The sequence below is a fragment of the Gigantopelta aegis genome, chromosome 1, assembly GCF_016097555.1.
Source record: "Gigantopelta aegis isolate Gae_Host chromosome 1, Gae_host_genome, whole genome shotgun sequence".
NCBI lineage: Eukaryota > Metazoa > Mollusca > Gastropoda > Neomphalida > Peltospiridae > Gigantopelta > Gigantopelta aegis.
The window spans coordinates 21335892-21353048 of record NC_054699.1 but is presented as its reverse complement, the minus strand read 5'-3'; the positions used below and the strand labels follow the sequence as shown (position 1 = coordinate 21353048).

Here is a 17157-nt window from a genome sequence, read left to right as displayed (position 1 = left end):
GACTCCCGTTTCCATACAGCTTTTAATGCATTATGCACACCTTATACATTCTTAGCTTTTGTTAGTCCTGTGCACAAGGAAGAAAAAAATGCAAAACTTGTGAGTAATTCATCAGCAAAATAAATACACATTACAGAAAGAATGCAAACTCTGTGATCAGACCCACAAGATAATATGACTGCACCAACACGAGAACAACAATTAACAGTACCGTCCAAAAAATATTTTAAAAAAATTGAGACAAACCTCATACGAACTACAAATGTAATTGAAAATAATCTTAATTCCCCTGTAGCAGATTGTAAACAGATTTACAAAGTTAACAATCTCCCTGGCAAGTTGTACACAAAGCACATGGATTTTAATTGGTTAAAAGCTTTCCGTTATTGCAACAGGCTATGGTATAGACGGTGTAAGCTTATGCACTGAATAGCTGGATTGTACAAATAACTAGACACTACACGAAAACATTTCTACGACTCGGAAGGAAATATGGAATAAGTGGAATGCATGTCTGTCTCGCTTTCACTAATAATCAACAAATAAAAGTACATATACCTACAGGATTATATGTTTACCTGCCAAGGTATATAAATAAATGACATAGTATGTCTTCTGCAAAATTGATTTTACGGTTAATAACATTCTGCAACCGGATAACCTTTAGTAACAAATTAACCTACATAACAGGGCTCGAAACAGCCTGTGGCCAGGTCGCCAAATGCAACCAATGTCCTGTTTGAGTGACTTAATTATTAAAAAATAATGGCGTTAGTCGCCCAAATAATATTATCTTCTTTAGAGTTATAACATATGAACACCTATTAATATTTGTATTCCAGATTAAAATCTTGCTCATGGTTCGCTTACCATAATTTACCAACATGCATTATTATATTTGGGGCCACCATCAGTGTTCGAGATTAACGGTATCCCGATATCCCAGGGATACCAGAATTTAATTTTGGATACCAGACTTCAAGAACCCAGTATCCCACCAGCATATCATATAATGTTGTTGGTTTAATTAATCCTGAGTTTTTACTTTTCACTGAAACAATGAAAGTCTTCATTTGCTGGTGAAGCAATAGACTGGGAACCACTAAGTTGCTATTGTTTTGTTGGATGTTTCCTCCCTTCAAATTTTATTTCAGATATTGATTCTACATCTACAGAAAATTGATACAGGTAGGTTTAACATTAGTAATGTCGGAAACACTTATAGATTACGGCTAAATTATGCAAAAATAGATGCAGCAAATCTTTTTACAAATTCCATTTTATTGCAAATTTTACGAATTCCGTGATTTTGATTGTGGCTTAGCAATAGACTGGGAATGAGAACAGTGTCGTTTAAGTTTGTTACGATGTTATTTTTTAATTTCATTTAAGTGGAAAACTAAATTCTCAGGTGGGATACCAGATTTTGAAATGTTAGTATCCAACTGGGATACTGCCCCACATTTTTAATCTCGAACACTGACCATATTTTTTGGCGAGTTTCAAACCCTGCATAATATTATAATTATGTAACCAGATTTACAGAAAGGTGCTGAAAATATTGTACATCACAAATAACTAGTCAGTAGATGATGTTTTAAAGAAACAGCCTCTATGGTGGCGTAGCCCAATAGTAAAGCGCTTGTTTGATGAGCGGTTGGTCTAGAATCGATCTCTCTCATTGGGCTATTTGTCGTTCCAGCCAGTGCTCCACTACTGATATATCAAAGGTTGTGCTATCTTGTTTGTGGGATGGAGCATATAAAGGATCCCTTCATACTAATGGTAAAAATGTAATGGGTTTCCACTTCAGAACAAAACATTAAAATTACCAAATGTTTGACATCCAACAGCCAATGGTTAATAATTTAGTGGTGTCGTTAAACAAAACAAACTTGAACTTTAACTGTGGTGGTGACAAGATTCGTTTTTAACACTGAATAAAGTGTTTTGTATTCAATAATCACCGATACATATAGTTACAAATACATGACCAATTCAGGAAAAATGTGTCCAGTGTATACATGACCTGGCTATTTCTTGTTTCAGCCAGTGCACCACAACTGGTATATCAAAAACCGGAATTTCAAACAAGACAATCGTAATAGATGCTTTAAATCTGTAATGATTCCACCAAATTCGTAATGGTTGGCATCTCTGCATGTATGTCCCTTACAGGCGCAACAGGGATGGCATGTAGCCCAGTGGTAAAGTGCTTACTTGATGCATGGTTGGCCCACTGGGCTATTTCTCATTCCAGCCAGTACACTACAATTGGTATATCAAAGGCCGTAGTATGTGCTATCCTGTCTGTGGGATGGTGCATATAAAAGATCCCTTGCTGCTTAAATGGAAAAATGTAGCGGGTTTCGTCTCTGAAGACTATGTCAGAATAACCATATGTTTGACATCCAACAGCCGATGATTAATAATTCACTGTGCTCTAGAGGTCTTGTTAAACAAAACAAACTTTTACAGGACCAACAAATTTTCGCATCTCCTAAATTCAAGGGCAATAACCAGTGTTCGAGATTAAAATTTTGGGGCAGTATCCCAGTTGGATACTAACATTTCAAAATCTGGTATTCCACCTAAGAATTTAGTAATATATGGTATCCCGGTGGGATACTGGGTTCTTGAAGTCTGGTATCCAAAATTAAATTCTGGTATCCCCGGGATATCGGGATACCATTAATCTCGAACACTGAATAACTGTGAAAAAAATTGGTAAATCACCTTGAAAGTTAAACTTCATCTGTAAAAGTACATGATAATGCTATATACAAAATGTCATCTCAATATCTTGAGGCATTGCCATAAAATATTTTGTAACTCCCAAGTTTAATGGCCATAACTGTAAAAAATGGGTAAATCGCCATGAAAGTCAAACTTAATATGTAGCAGTACATAATAAAGCTATACACAAAATTTCAGCTCAATATGTCAAGGCATTGTCAAAACAAAACATCCGGAAAACTACAGGTATGTGGGACAGATGGGCAGATGGACCGACAGACAGACAGAGAGACAGGACAGAGATAAAAAATCCTAGTTCTCTTCGGCTGGACCGGTAGGAGACTAATAACAGTATATTTTTAAATATACACTTAAATATGACTCATTCATACACTGACATATCTCTTATGAAAAGCGGCCGGGACATAGCCCAGTTGTAAAGCGTTCACTCGATGCATGGTCAGTCTAGGATCGATCCCTGTCGGTGGACTCGTTGGGCTATCTCTTGTTCCAGCCAGTGCTCCACAACTGGTGTAACAAAGGCCATGGTATGTACTATCCTGTCTGTGGGATGGTGCATATAAAAAATCCCTTGTTGCTAATCGAAAAGAGGAATCCATGAAGTGGCGACAGTGGGTTTCCCCTCTCAATATCTGTGTGGTCCTTAACCATATGTCTGATGCCATATATACCATAAATAAAATGAGCTAGAATTATATACAAGGAACTATTCTTTTCCGTATCAAATATACTACTTCCGGTAAAGAATTTTTTTATATTTTCATTAAAACATGATAGTATTATATAACTGATAAATGAAAGTAATTATTAGTAACAAGACTGGTCACTGCAAAGGGCACAATATTGTGCTGATGTACAATATAGGGCCCACACTTGAGGTGATATGTGAGCAATGACACTAAACAAGTTGGTGTCTTGATGTTTGTTGTGGGATTTTTGTTCTTGAAATTGAATTAGGCTCAGAATATTATGGCAATTTTTACTTGTTTTGGCACAAAAAAAACCTCCATTTCACTGGCTAGATGAGGGCCTGTAGTATATACTGCAAATAAACTTCAACATTTCATAATCATTTTAAAAATCAGTTCTAGATGGAATTGACTATAAAGACTAAGTCAGAGTAATCATTACCAAAATTTACAAAGACTGAGCCGAATTTGTTTAATAATCTACAAAGACTGAGTCAACATCATATTTTGACAGACTGAGTACATGTTCAATAATAGACTGATACGGCACTAAAATATTTTTCAGTATTGTAACTACTTGTTTCAAGCCTGTGTAATTAAAATGTTTTCTGATCAAGACAGTATGGCAGGGCTCAAAACGACCTGTGGCCAGGTCGCCAAATGTGACCAATGTTCTGTTTGGGTGACTTAAATATTATAAAAATAATGGCGTTAGTTGCCCAAATAATATTATGTGGGTGATCTTCTTCAGAGCTATAACATATGAGCTACTATTAACATTTGTATTCCACATTAAAATTTTGCTCGTAAATTTGTTTTTGAAATCAGATTAGGCCCAGAATATTGTGACAATTTTAACCATAATTTACCAACAACCATTATTTTTTGGTCCACAAATTTTTTGGGAGATTTTCGAGCCCTGTAGGCGGTGCTATTTTAAATGTGCTGTCACAATTAACAACCCATAATTAATCAAAAGGAAAGGAGAAGAAGGCTTACTTATCAAAACCCCAGCATAATTTAACCTACAGCTATCTGGTCTCCAACGTGATTAGTTTGACACTTGGTAAAGAGCGGGACAAAACCTGCTAACCCCACATACACTATTCCTAGCAAATAACAGAAACGATGGACACAATATTAATTGTGAGCCAATGTTTTTTTCATGTGTTAGTTTCACTCTATTAAATTCATAAGAGTCGCAAACTGGTTAGTGATTAGGTTACCGTACACAAATTTAATACAGTGAAACCAGTCTAAATCGGATCAATCTAGGGACCTACTATTTATCTGATTTAGATAGGATCTGGGCCCGGTAACATAAAGCACTCACTCCAGCCAGTGCACTACGACTGGTACATCAAAGGCTGTGGTATGTGTTATCCTGTCTGTGGGATGGTGCATATAAAAGATCCCTTGCTGCTAATCGAAAAAAATAGCCCATGAAGTGGCGACAGCGGGTTTTCAATCTCTATATCTGTGTGGTCCTTAACCATATGTCCGATGCCATATAACTGTAAATAAAATGTGTTGAGTGTGTTGTTAAATATAATATTTCCTTCCTTCCTTCCTTCCTTCTTAACACTTACATCGGACATACACCATACATAATGTGTGACGTATGTCTAACTTAAGTGGATAAAAGTGCTTTGTGTTACCGGGCTCTGGTGTTAAGAGGGTCACATTTTACAATTTGGAAAATTTGTCTTATGAAACTTGGCTGTTTTTACAGGATTCCTGTCTGTTCAGGGTCCTGTTTACACAGGTTTCACTATACATGTATTCGAACAATCAGTTACCTAGGTAAAAATCGCGTTAACCAACTTCCAGTTACCTAAGCTTTTGAAATACTATCCCCTGTAAAAACGTTTGTTAAAAGTTTGTTTTGTTTAACGACACCAATAGAGCACATTGATTCATTAATCATCAGCTATTCAGGGGTGGGACTTAGTGAACTGTAAAAAAGAGAAAATCTAGAGGGGTCCTGGAAATCCTAGGTTAAAATCTGTGCCATCTGACACATTTTGGAGGCAAAAATAATTAAAATGTGAGGACACGAAATGTTCCATGAGAGAATTCCCACACCTGGCTATTGCATGTCAAACATTTGGTAATTTTGACATATAGTCTTCGAGAGGAAACCCATTAAATTTTTTCCATTAGTAGCAAGGGATCTTTTTATATGCACCATCCAACAGACAGGAAAGTACATACCATGGCCTTTGATATACCAGTCGTAGTGCACTGGCTGGAAAGAAAAATGGCCCAATGGACCCATTGACAGGGATCGATCCCAAACCCGACTGTGCATCAAGAAAGCACTTTACCACTGGGCTACTTCTAGCCCCCCACCCCATCCCCTGGAAATGGATGTAATACGCACTTCCCCATTGATCAGAGAGCATAATTATAACAAAAACCAGCACGTTCACACAGGGCTTCTGATCCAAAACCCATCATAACTCAGATGAGTACTTAATCACTGAGCCACATTCAACTCTTCTTAATTAATTGGAGACAACACGATTCAAAGAAAATAAAACAAGCATTTTGAGAGTAATGCTAAAGCAATACATGTCCCCTACCGGTCTCAATAATTTTTCATATCTCCTAAATGCAAGGGCCATAACTCTGAAAAGTGGGTAAATTACCATGAAACTTCATTGACCGATCGACAGACAGAAGGACGGAGATGAAACCTATAGTCCCCTCCGGTTGGACTGGTAGGGGACTAATAATATTATAATACTAATAGGATAGGTGACCATATAGTTTTTAAGCATGCTCGTAAGTTAAAAAAATGTACATACATGACAGCGTCTGTGAAAATAAGTACAGATTTGGCATAATGTCTTTTACAGAAAACTGTTTTTTTAAATGACGTAATGTAAAATTTCAAAGGAGCACATGCTTTAATAGGTACCTGTTGTTTGAAATAATATATTTATTAATTATTTTTGATACATTACATCATAAGGCAAATATTATTTCTGTTACTTGCAGTCTGGTCTATTTTATTTTAATGACCGAAATAGTATCATGAATTTTTTTTAAAATAGAATTAATTCTCATCAAATTTGTTTTAATTTCTTTTTAATGACACAACATGAGCACAATGATTTATTAATCATTGGCTACTGAATGTCAAATACTTGGTAATTTTTTACATATAGTCTGAGAGAAAACCTGCTACATCTTTCCATTAGCAGCAAGGATGGTAGTACATACCACAGCCTTCGATACCACAGCTGTGGTGCACAGGCTGGAACGAGAAATAGCCTAATGGGTCCACCGACGGGATCGATCCTAGACTGACTACACATCAAATAAGTTCTTAACCACTGGGCTATGTCCCACCCCTGTATTATATGTTAAAGATTCCTGTTGTTATATGTACCTTTGAACTAAAATATATCAACATCTACCTTTCATGACCACCAACTATCAACTAATGGGTCCACCGACGGGATCAATCCTAGACTGACTACACATCAAGTAAGTTCTTAACCACTGGGCTATGTCCCACCCCTGTATTACATGTTAAAGATTCCTGTTGTTATATGTACCTTTGAACTAAAATATATCAACATCTACCTTTCATGACCACCAACTATTAACTAATGGGTCCACCGACGGGATCGATCCTAGACTGACCACACATCAAGTAAGTTCTCAACCACTGGGCTATGTCCCACCCCTGTATTACATGTTAAAGATTCCTGTTGTTATATGTACCTTTGAACTAAAATATATCAACATCTACCTTTCATAACCACCAACTATTAACTAATGGGTCCACCGACGGGATCGATCCTAGACTGACTACACATCAAGTAAGTTCTTAACCACTGGGCTATGTCCCACCCCTGTATTACATGTTAAACATTCCTGTTGTTATATGTACCTTTGAACTAAAATATATCAACATCTACCTTTCATAACCATCGATTATCAAATTATGCTGAAACATATTTTGTAATTGTCCTTCCTTTTTTGTTACAGATGTGGTCACACATATTTACCTACAGGTGTCAAATTGTTTTGTTTGGGGGGTTTTTTGGGGGGTGGGAGGGAGGGAGGGCACAGCAAGTGTTGACTTCACTTTAATAAAAAAAATTAGGGCACCAAGGCAAGATAGAAGAGCACCAAGCCAAAACTGAGCGCAAGCAAGCATGTTTGGTTACTAAAAATCAAAGATAAAAATTCTTTCACAAGTTGTTTCGCCAAACAGATTATTAAGGTTACATATACAACATGGTATGTATGGGAAGGGCAGTGACAAACCAGGTAGTGTACCACATTTTTCTTGCCATCGACAATGTTCGATTTTGGGTGCACAACGTCAAATAAGGAGGACAACTTTGGTACTGCTGTCAATGACATGATCAAATTTGAACCCTGAACTAAAACGAAATTCCTACTCACCTCTTTAATTGCAGCATATGCCACCTCAGCTGTCATGAGCTCCTTAGCATAGGTTGCCATAGCAGCCAGGCAGGCCCATAACATTTCTTCCTACAAGAGATTGGGAATGAATTTCAGCACAAGATTTCTGTTGGAAGCTAAAATTTATTAATAACGATAGAATGAAAAAATGGAACACTTAGATAGTAACAGCCACAAAACCCTCTGCTGTCTTTTAATTTTTTCTGTATCACATTTTTCATGTTGGAAAGATAAGACTTTTTTGTTGTTGTAAAGTTAAAGTTTCTTTTGTTTAACAACACTAGAATACATTAATTAATTAATCATCAGTTATTGGATATCGAATAACAATTGTTAATGCTGACATGTAGTCTTCAGACGAAACCCGCTACATTTTTCCATCAGTAGCAAGGGATCTTTTATATGAACCATCTCAGCCAGGATAGCACATACCACATCCTTTGTCATACCAGTCGTGGTGCATTGGCTAAAACAAGAAATAGCCCAATGAGCTCACTGATGGGGATCGATCCTAAACTGACCATGCATCAAGCAAGTGCTTTACCACTGGGCTACGTTCCAAACCTAATAACAACAGAGTAAGTATGTTAATAATAAGATATAATATTTACCACATCATTCCCTTTTCCCCTGGATTGGAGCAGTTACTTGTAACAGGGTTTATTATATACATACATGTAGCAATGAAATATATAGATCTACATAAACCATAAAAGTGATATTCAGTGAAAAGTCATATGTTCACTGTATTTTAGTTACTGTGAAAAGAAATATAAAATCATATTTATATTTTTGTGAACAAGTTCATGATTCAATTATCTCCCTTGTAACTTATTGCAATCTGATTATTAAGGCCAGTGTCACTTCATTGTTTTTACTTCTATGATTCCAAATGCAAATGACTGTATTTGAAAAATAAATAAATAATTAATTTTAAAAATAGTACCTATAAAAATGGATGTGAAGTGTAATGTCGGTAGAATACTTGAAACTGATTGGGTACAAAGCCAAATAATTGTGACACAATATCCTATCACTGAGTGTAAGTTAAAATTTTACTTCACGTTCGCTTCAAGTTTAAGCTTTGTTGTGTTTTGGATGATCACATTATCAGGTATGTTTTTACAGCAGTATTATTAAAAAAATATATTAATTTACCTAATAATTAAATAATGGTAATTTTGATTCATACTTCTTTTAAAAAGTCCATGGTCAGTAAATTCTGACAAAATTTCTACCAAAACAAATAGATCTATATCATGACATTACATGTTTTCGATAGCTTATAATAAAAAAATAAAAAAAGAAGATCTTGTCAAAAATGAGGAAAGATGTTTATCATCCATTAAAAGCTTTTGTAGGAGATATCGCTGGCACTATAATTTGCAATATCTCTTGCGATATTCTGGGAGATATCGCTTCTTTTGTTAAGTAACTGTGTTATGTTTCAGCGCTAAACCTATCATTAGTGATGTCACGTCACTGTCGTTCTGCTAGTTAACGAGTCTACCACTGTCAAATATAGTGACAAAAGAATACCCCCCTTGTGTCTTGTGATATCATAATTTATCAGCATTTGTTGATGAAAGTATAAAAATCCTTGGCAAGCCTCGGATTTCATACTTGTATGAAGTCATGCTGATAAATTATGATATCACAAGACACTCGGGGAGTATCCTCTATATATAATAAAGAGAACATTTCATTGTTTTTTTTCGAATACAATTTTTATGTCAACTCGTGATGTGTGAAAATCATATTTTCACGAATTGCGTTGACATAAAAATAGTATTTGAAAAAAAAAAACATGAAACAGTCTCTCTATATCTGTAATTAATAATAATAATATAAATAAATAAATTTAAAAAAAAAGCGACACAGACGGAGAGCATCAGGCCAGCGTCCTCCATTGACATAGCCGTGGAGAATGCTGGGATACTGGGAGATGAGCGTGCTGACGGCGCGGCGTAAAATCAGGTGTTTCCGAAACCGTACAGTTGGGGATTCTTGCCGAACTCGCTGAAACAAACAAAATCAGATGGAAATATACAGTTTGATTACATATCAGCAGAATGCAAAGTTATTTTCCAATAGGTTATCTTTAGAAGATATCTAGTATACTGTAAACAAACTCACGTATGTTAGCAGAACTAGCTCCGGGTGAGCAAAACATTTCGCCAAATTGTTTATTAAACTTCAAAAATGGCAGCAATCAAGTTATTTTCTTTAAAAAATGTCAATTATATTACATAAAATTATTTTGCCAAATTAAAATAAAATTTGCCAACTGCTTTCAAAATTCACATTTGGCGAATTTGGCGAGTGCCAGAGCTAGCCCTGGTTAGTACAGTGGAAACGTCTCTAAACTGGACACCAATGGGACCAAGTAAAAACAAGTAAAAAGTCCAGTTTTAAGGGGTATCTGGGTTAGAGAGGTTCTATTCTGTATGGTTATGTAAAAATGGACCGTGAAAAATGTTTGGTCTTGAGGGAATTACGTTTTACAGAGGGTCCGGTTTTTAAGAGTTTCATGGTAGATGGTCAACATTCTATTTTAAATATACTGAAAATGCAAAGAAAAGGAAAGACATCTGTTAAAAAAAAAATTGATTTGATATGACTTTTAGGAATCGGTCTTGTTACATTAAACAGGGGCTAGACATAGGCCAGTGGTAAAGCGCTCGCTTGATGCGTGGTCGGTTTGGGATCGGTCACCATCGGTGGGCCCATTCAGCTATTTCTCGTTCCAGCCAGTGCACCACGACTGGTATATCAAAGGCCGTGGTATGTGCTATCCGGCCTGTTGGATGGTCATGGGCGCAGGTGTTGACCTCGGCAAGCTCCTCCGTCCAGGACAGGAAAAGGGTTGGGGGGGTGGGCGGGAGATGGGGTTGTCCACGCTGGCATATACAACAGAGCACAGGCAGATCAACCAGGGTCGGTAGCTGGCGAGGGTTAGTTTTGGTGCTATTGAATTTGCAAATGTCCTGTAGGATTAAAGCCAAAGAGAATACCAATAAAGCATCAAGGGATCTTTTATATGCAATTTTCCCATAGGCAAGACTGTACATACCATAACCTTTGATGTACCATTCACAGGACACTAGTTGGAATGGGGGGGGGGGCAGGATGTAGTTCAGTGGTGAAGTGCTCGCCTGGTTACCGTGTTTATGATCGATCCCCACTGTGCGATTTCTCGTTCCAACCAGTGATCCACAACTGGTGTAATAAAGGCTGTGGTATGTGCTATCCTGTATGTGGGATGGTGCATATAAAATATTCCCTTGCTACTAATGGAAAAATGTAGCAGGTTTCCTCCCTAAGACTACATGTCAGAATTATCAAATGTTTGACATGCAATAGCCGATAATTAATAAATCAATGTGCTCTAGTGGTGTCATTAAACAAAACAAACTAACTTCAGTTGGGATGGAGGAAAAAACTTCATTCAGAGCAATAGATTCTGGAACTTATCACACCTCAAGCGAGCACTCTAACACAGTTACATCCCGCTGACTCGCAGGATTTCTGTCAGAGGATAAAAAGGGTATGGCGCCATACACAATTTTTTTGGCAGATTTAATTGTTTTAAAGTTAACATTTGGACAAAATTAATTACTCTTATTATTACTGTATGATTTTCTTAACCCTAACCCTAAACTTAACCCATTTTCTTTCTAGGGGAGGTCCCCCAAACCCCCTGTTCACTGTGGTTGCATTCAATTCCATAGCACCATTCCCAAAAATTTCTTTCTGGCAGAAACACTGTGCTCCTACAACTTGCTATTCATGATTAAACACAGGTTCTTTTTCTCATCTGGTATCTTTCTCAATGAGAGTTTTCATGAGCAGATCTCGGTCGACCCACGCGGCATTGGGGTAGTACCACACCATCAGTTTGCCATCAGTCATGGCTGACAGCATGTTGGTGGTGTCGTTCCAGCCAATACAGTGAGGTGCCGTTATAGCCACAATCGGTTCCGTTTTCGCCAACAAAAATGGTTCCGTTTTGGTAGTGGTTCCGTTTTAGCCTGATCCCGTTCCAGGCAACGCACTGGATCACTGTCCCTTCACAAATATAACACAACATTTTGAAATACACATTACACTAGCAATTAATCACAGCAATCGGTAATGCCACAATGTTTTTAAATTTCCGTGTCATTTATTTGGCTGTGAAACGTTAAATTTTCTAAGTAACTTGTCTGAGTTAAACTACAGTGAAACCTGTCTAAACCGGACCCTGGACTAACCGGTAATCCTGTGAAAATTGGCCATTCGGTAATGCAACAGTGTTTTTTAATTTCCATGTCATTTATTTTGCTGCGGAACATTCAATTTTCTAAGTAACCTACGCTGTACATTAAACCGGATGACCACTTTGCGAATCAGTCAAAGTAATTTGCTTGATTGCTTGCTTTTAACAATTTAACGTGCCCATATACCACTAAGGTTTCGAACACGCCCATCCAGAGTCCGACTTCCGATAAGATCGGTGGCCTAACTCGGGATGGGGGGGGGGGGGGGGGGGGGGGGGAAGAGGGGAGGGGGGGTGGAGGATAGAGTTGAAAATGAGCAGAATTTTGAAAATAGCTATTAGTGAAAAAGTTAATAGAATTAAAAAAAAAAAAAAAAAAAATATTTATATAATTTGGAGCATTTTAGGACAGTCCAAAAATAAATAAGAGAAAGAAGAGAGGATCGGACTATTTAATAATATTTAAAAAAAAAAAAAAAAAAAAGGTAAATTTGACATAAAATTTTGAACGGAGGTCTAATAGTTTAAAGTCCGATCTATACGGTCCAGACCGGCGGGGGGGGGGGGGGGGGTGAGTTTACGGTGGGCGGAATTTGGAATACGAATTTAGTAGTTAATTCAAAGACCTAAAGCCAAAATGTGCCAAAAATTTAAGTCCAAAGAATAAAATTAAAGTGCTCGACCGAAAGGGTTTTAATGTGATTTGAGCAATTTAGACGGGCTGCCAAAATAAAGTGCGTCGGACTGTTTACAAAAAAACACACAAAAAAACAACAAAAAATCCAACCTTTGAATGGCGGCTAAAATTTTTAAAGTCCAACTAAGCCCTTGGAACGACTGGCGACTACGAGGACGAGATGAAGTGCTTGGCGTTGAACTCTGGCACCAGTTTCCTCCAACGGTGGGCTGGCAAGGTCTTGGCTAGCTCGACGTAATGGGCGCCGGCGATGATCTTCAGTACTCTGTGGACGGTGTAGTTGTCCATGTTGTTCGAAGAGTATTCCCTGTCTGTAGAGATCATCCCGGCGCGACGTCACCACAAGTCCAAACTTCCCGTCTCGTAGTTCCATGGCGTGGATGGCACACTCAACTCCGTCAAGAAACTTCTTAAAGTTGCCCTCAAGATTGCCTTGAGGTGTGCCCGACCAAGTATCGAACGTACTGGCCCTTGATCTTGGAGATGGCGAGGCTCCAGGCGGCGTCCCTGCCCCGGGCGGTCGCGAAAGGCCGGGACTTGGCTGGCTGGTCACTACTCGGTGGGGTGACGGCCTTCCGCTTTGCAGCAGCACCATCCACAGGGGTCTTGGCGGAGCCCCCCGGGGGTGGGGGCTCGACGCCGACCGCCTCGAAGGGGATGGAACGGGAGACGCACGCCGTGGAGTTTCGCAGATCGCTGTGTCCAACTGCGGCGTCGACTGGTCCACTGGCTCAGTCTGTTCAGACGCTCAGCGTCGGCTGGCACTGGTTCGTCGGGTTCTACAAAATGGGAATCTACAAAATCTTTAGTGTGTTTGAATGGGCTCCCATACCTTATAATTACACCCAAGTTTCATTAAATTTGGCTGATTGGTTTGCCAGAAATTATTAATCGGGTTTAAGCGAGTTGAGTTAGGTTGAATCTAGTACTGAAATGCGAACCCAGTACCTACCATACTTGAGGCCTATGACCTAGCCACTAGTTTTGTTATTTTTCATGGAGTAAAGTTGAAAGTTTGTTTCGTTTAAAGACGCCACTAGAGCACATTGATTGTTAATTTTCGGCTATTGGATGTCAAACATTTGGTTTTTGTGACACGTAGTCAGAGGAAATCCGCTACTTTTTCCATTAGCAGCAAGGGATCTTTTATGTGCACTTTCCCATAGACAGGACAGTACATACCACGGCCTTTGATATACCAGTCGTGGTGCACTGGTTGGAACGGGAAAAGGCCCAATGGTAGACTTACACTGAGAAGGTTTGATCCTGTGACCGTGGCACCCCAAGCGAGCGCTCAACCGACTGAGCTAGATCCCGCCCCTTTCATGGAGTAAAGTAAACATAAGTACTGGCCTAGTCCATTTGTAAATGGAGGGGAGAGTCTTAAACGATAAGCAAAGTTATCTTTTGGATAAAATGGTCAGCCCCGTTCGATGCGGGCGATTCGGTGCCATAGGTTCGAGTCCCAGCTATGGCATGAACAATTTACGGGTATCTAAGTATGTAAACAATGTGCAACAACGGAAACATAATCAAACTTGTTTAAAACTTTTTTAACTCGCATATTGGGATTCCCGTATTGGCAAAAGATGCGGTGAATGCAGAGAATGGGCATAACAACCACTTTTATATAAATGAACCCCACAATTCATATTATATTTGCATCTATTTTGAACTATATAAAATGTCACTGATGATACTATTGACAGAGGCCACTTTTAAGGTCCTTATGTGTTGTTGTTTTATAGAGGATTGACTGTAAACTTAAGATATTATAGCAAAATAACTTACATAGAAACTTGTTGAAATCTCATTAAGAAGATTTTGTATGATTTCAAGAGGAGTCGTTATTCTATGGTGGTCAGTTTTCAACGTGTGGGGGTCGTAGTACAACGGGTTTTTCCGCTGGGAGTCATTTTTCTCCTGTAGAAAACTGACACCTTATGCCGTAGAAAAGTGACCGGGGATCAGTATTCTATGGGAGTCAAAATATCACGTTACACCGGCCTCGGTGGCGTCGTGGTTAGGCCATCGGTCTATAGGCTGGTAGGCACGGGGTTCGGATCCCAGTCGAGGCATGAGATTTTTAATCCAGATACCGACTCCAAACCATGAGTGAGTGCTCCGCAAGGCTCAATGGGTAGGTGTAAACCACTTGCACCGACCAGTGATCCATAACTGGTTCAACAAAGGCCATGGTTTGTGCTATCCTGCCTGTGGGAAGCGCAAATAAAAGATCCCTTGCTGCCTGTCGTAAAAGAGTAGCCTATGTGGCGACAGCGGGTTTCCTCTAAAAACGGTGTCAGAATGACCATATGTTTGACGTCCAATAGCCAATAATAAGATTAAAAATCAATGTGCTCTAGTGGCGTCGTTAAATAAAACAAACTTTACTTTACTTACCAATGTATGACCACAGTAATGATAAATGATAACTGTTCTATGAGAGGTTTTGCCTTTAAAGCTTAACCTTGACTTTAAAACCAAATAAAATGTTCACGTTGGATGTTTTATATAGTAAAACAATAAGACATTTTCAAGGATTTGGGCAAATTGGATTTATGCAAATTAAGAAAGTGCCCGTGTAAATGTTTTATCATTTAAAAGTTTCGCTATGTTTAAGTAAATATATTTTAAACTTTAAAATCCCTAAAATCCCTTGTTTAGAACTTATTATATTGTCAAAAAGGTTGTTTTCAGGCATTCTGATAGCCATATTGAATATATGCAAATTATACCTATTTCCCCAAAGTGTATTTGGGTGCCTTTTTAATATGCTGTTTTAGAGACCTCTCTCAATAAATGTGTTGCAAATTGTGGTGGATTAGGCACCGAAGTCCCCTAGCTTAACTAGACTTATAGGCTACGTCCCGCCCCTCCGTATGCTTGGAAGACACCAGCCAACACATCGGGAGAGACTAAATCGTAGAACTGAGAGTCGTCAACTATTGAGCGTCTACTGAATATTCATGAGCAAACGGTTTTACGTCATCGAGTAATGTCCTGGTGTATATATAAAAATATTCAAACTGTAGATATTAATGTAACAAGAATTTAATAATGTACTGCGTGGTTAATACATTGTGTAATTGAATGTTACGTAGCGTATATCAATGTCGTTGTTTGTTGTTTTCCTACGCTCTTCTTCTGTGGGATAATCCCGCCGATATTTTGATGAATATTACACCAGTGGTTACGGTTATCTAAACGTGACAAAATTGTAATGCACGTCTGTACAACTTATTTTCATACATAAATAAACAAACAACAACAGGGGTGGGGGTGGGGTGGAGGTGGGGGGTGGGGGTAGTTATAATTTTATTATATATTAATTTTTAATTTTTTTACGATCCCCATCCAGACCTCCCCCAAAGTTTCCTTGGCATTCCACCTCATGTTACTGCCCCCCCCCCCCCCCCCAATGGATTTTCTGGAGCCGCCACTGGTATAAATGAGTACAGGTGAAACCGATTAGAAAAATGTTGTCCACTACTTTAAATTATAATTATTTGTAACAACAATTGTCCTAAATAAAAATAATTATAACAACAACACAACATTAGTCATCCACTGATGTAGTTATACAAATTACACACTTCTCGGCTAATGTCTATTTCCTCAAAGTAAAAATCTACTTTCGTAGACAAAATTAAACAATTATCTAAGTAATCAGAGTAGATTTCTATTTCTTTATTTTTTAAAGTATGATTTTTTATTACATAGATTTGAATAAAGTACCACTGAGGGTTCATATACCTTTCTTATACATGTACATATACATATACATATACATATACATATACATATACATATACATACATACATACTTACGTATGTGTGTGTGTTTGTGTGTGTGTGTGGTGTGTGTGTATCTGTGTGTGAGTGAGTGTGTGTGTGTCTAATCGGCCTCGGTGGTGCAGTGGTTAAGCCATCGGACTACAGGCTGGTAGGTACAGGGTTCGCAGCCTCGTACCGGCTCCAGCCCAAAGCGAGTTCTTAAGGGCTCAATGGATAGTGTAATGCCACTACACCCTCTTCTCTCTCACTAACCACTAACCAACTAACAACTAACCCACTGTCTTGGATAGACAACCCAGATAGCTGAGGTGTGTGCCCAGGACTGTCTGCTTGAACCTTAATTGGATATACGCACAAAAATAAGTTGAAATAAATGTGTGTGCGTGTGTAAAAATACATACGTATAAGTAAACACCTGATTGTTTTTTTGTTTGTTTGTTTAAAGACACCACTAGAGCACATTGATTTATTGGATGTCAAGTATTTGTAATTCTGATATATAGTCTTAGAGA

General features: G+C 38.2%; 1 protein-coding gene across 2 annotated transcripts in view; it reads left to right on the top strand.

The window, feature by feature from the left end:
* The first annotated feature begins 8761 nt into the window (after positions 1 to 8761).
* Positions 8762 to 17157, top strand: part of LOC121372015 (zinc finger BED domain-containing protein 4-like) — a 21626-nt gene continuing 13230 nt past the window's right edge. Inside the window, exon 1 of one of the 2 annotated variants that reach the window (XM_041498265.1) lies at positions 8762 to 8934. The gene's annotated coding sequence lies outside the window, so the exon portion shown is untranslated. Of the gene's footprint in view, positions 9007 to 17157 lie in introns of both variants that reach the window. The other variant, XM_041498256.1, reaches the window with a different exon arrangement.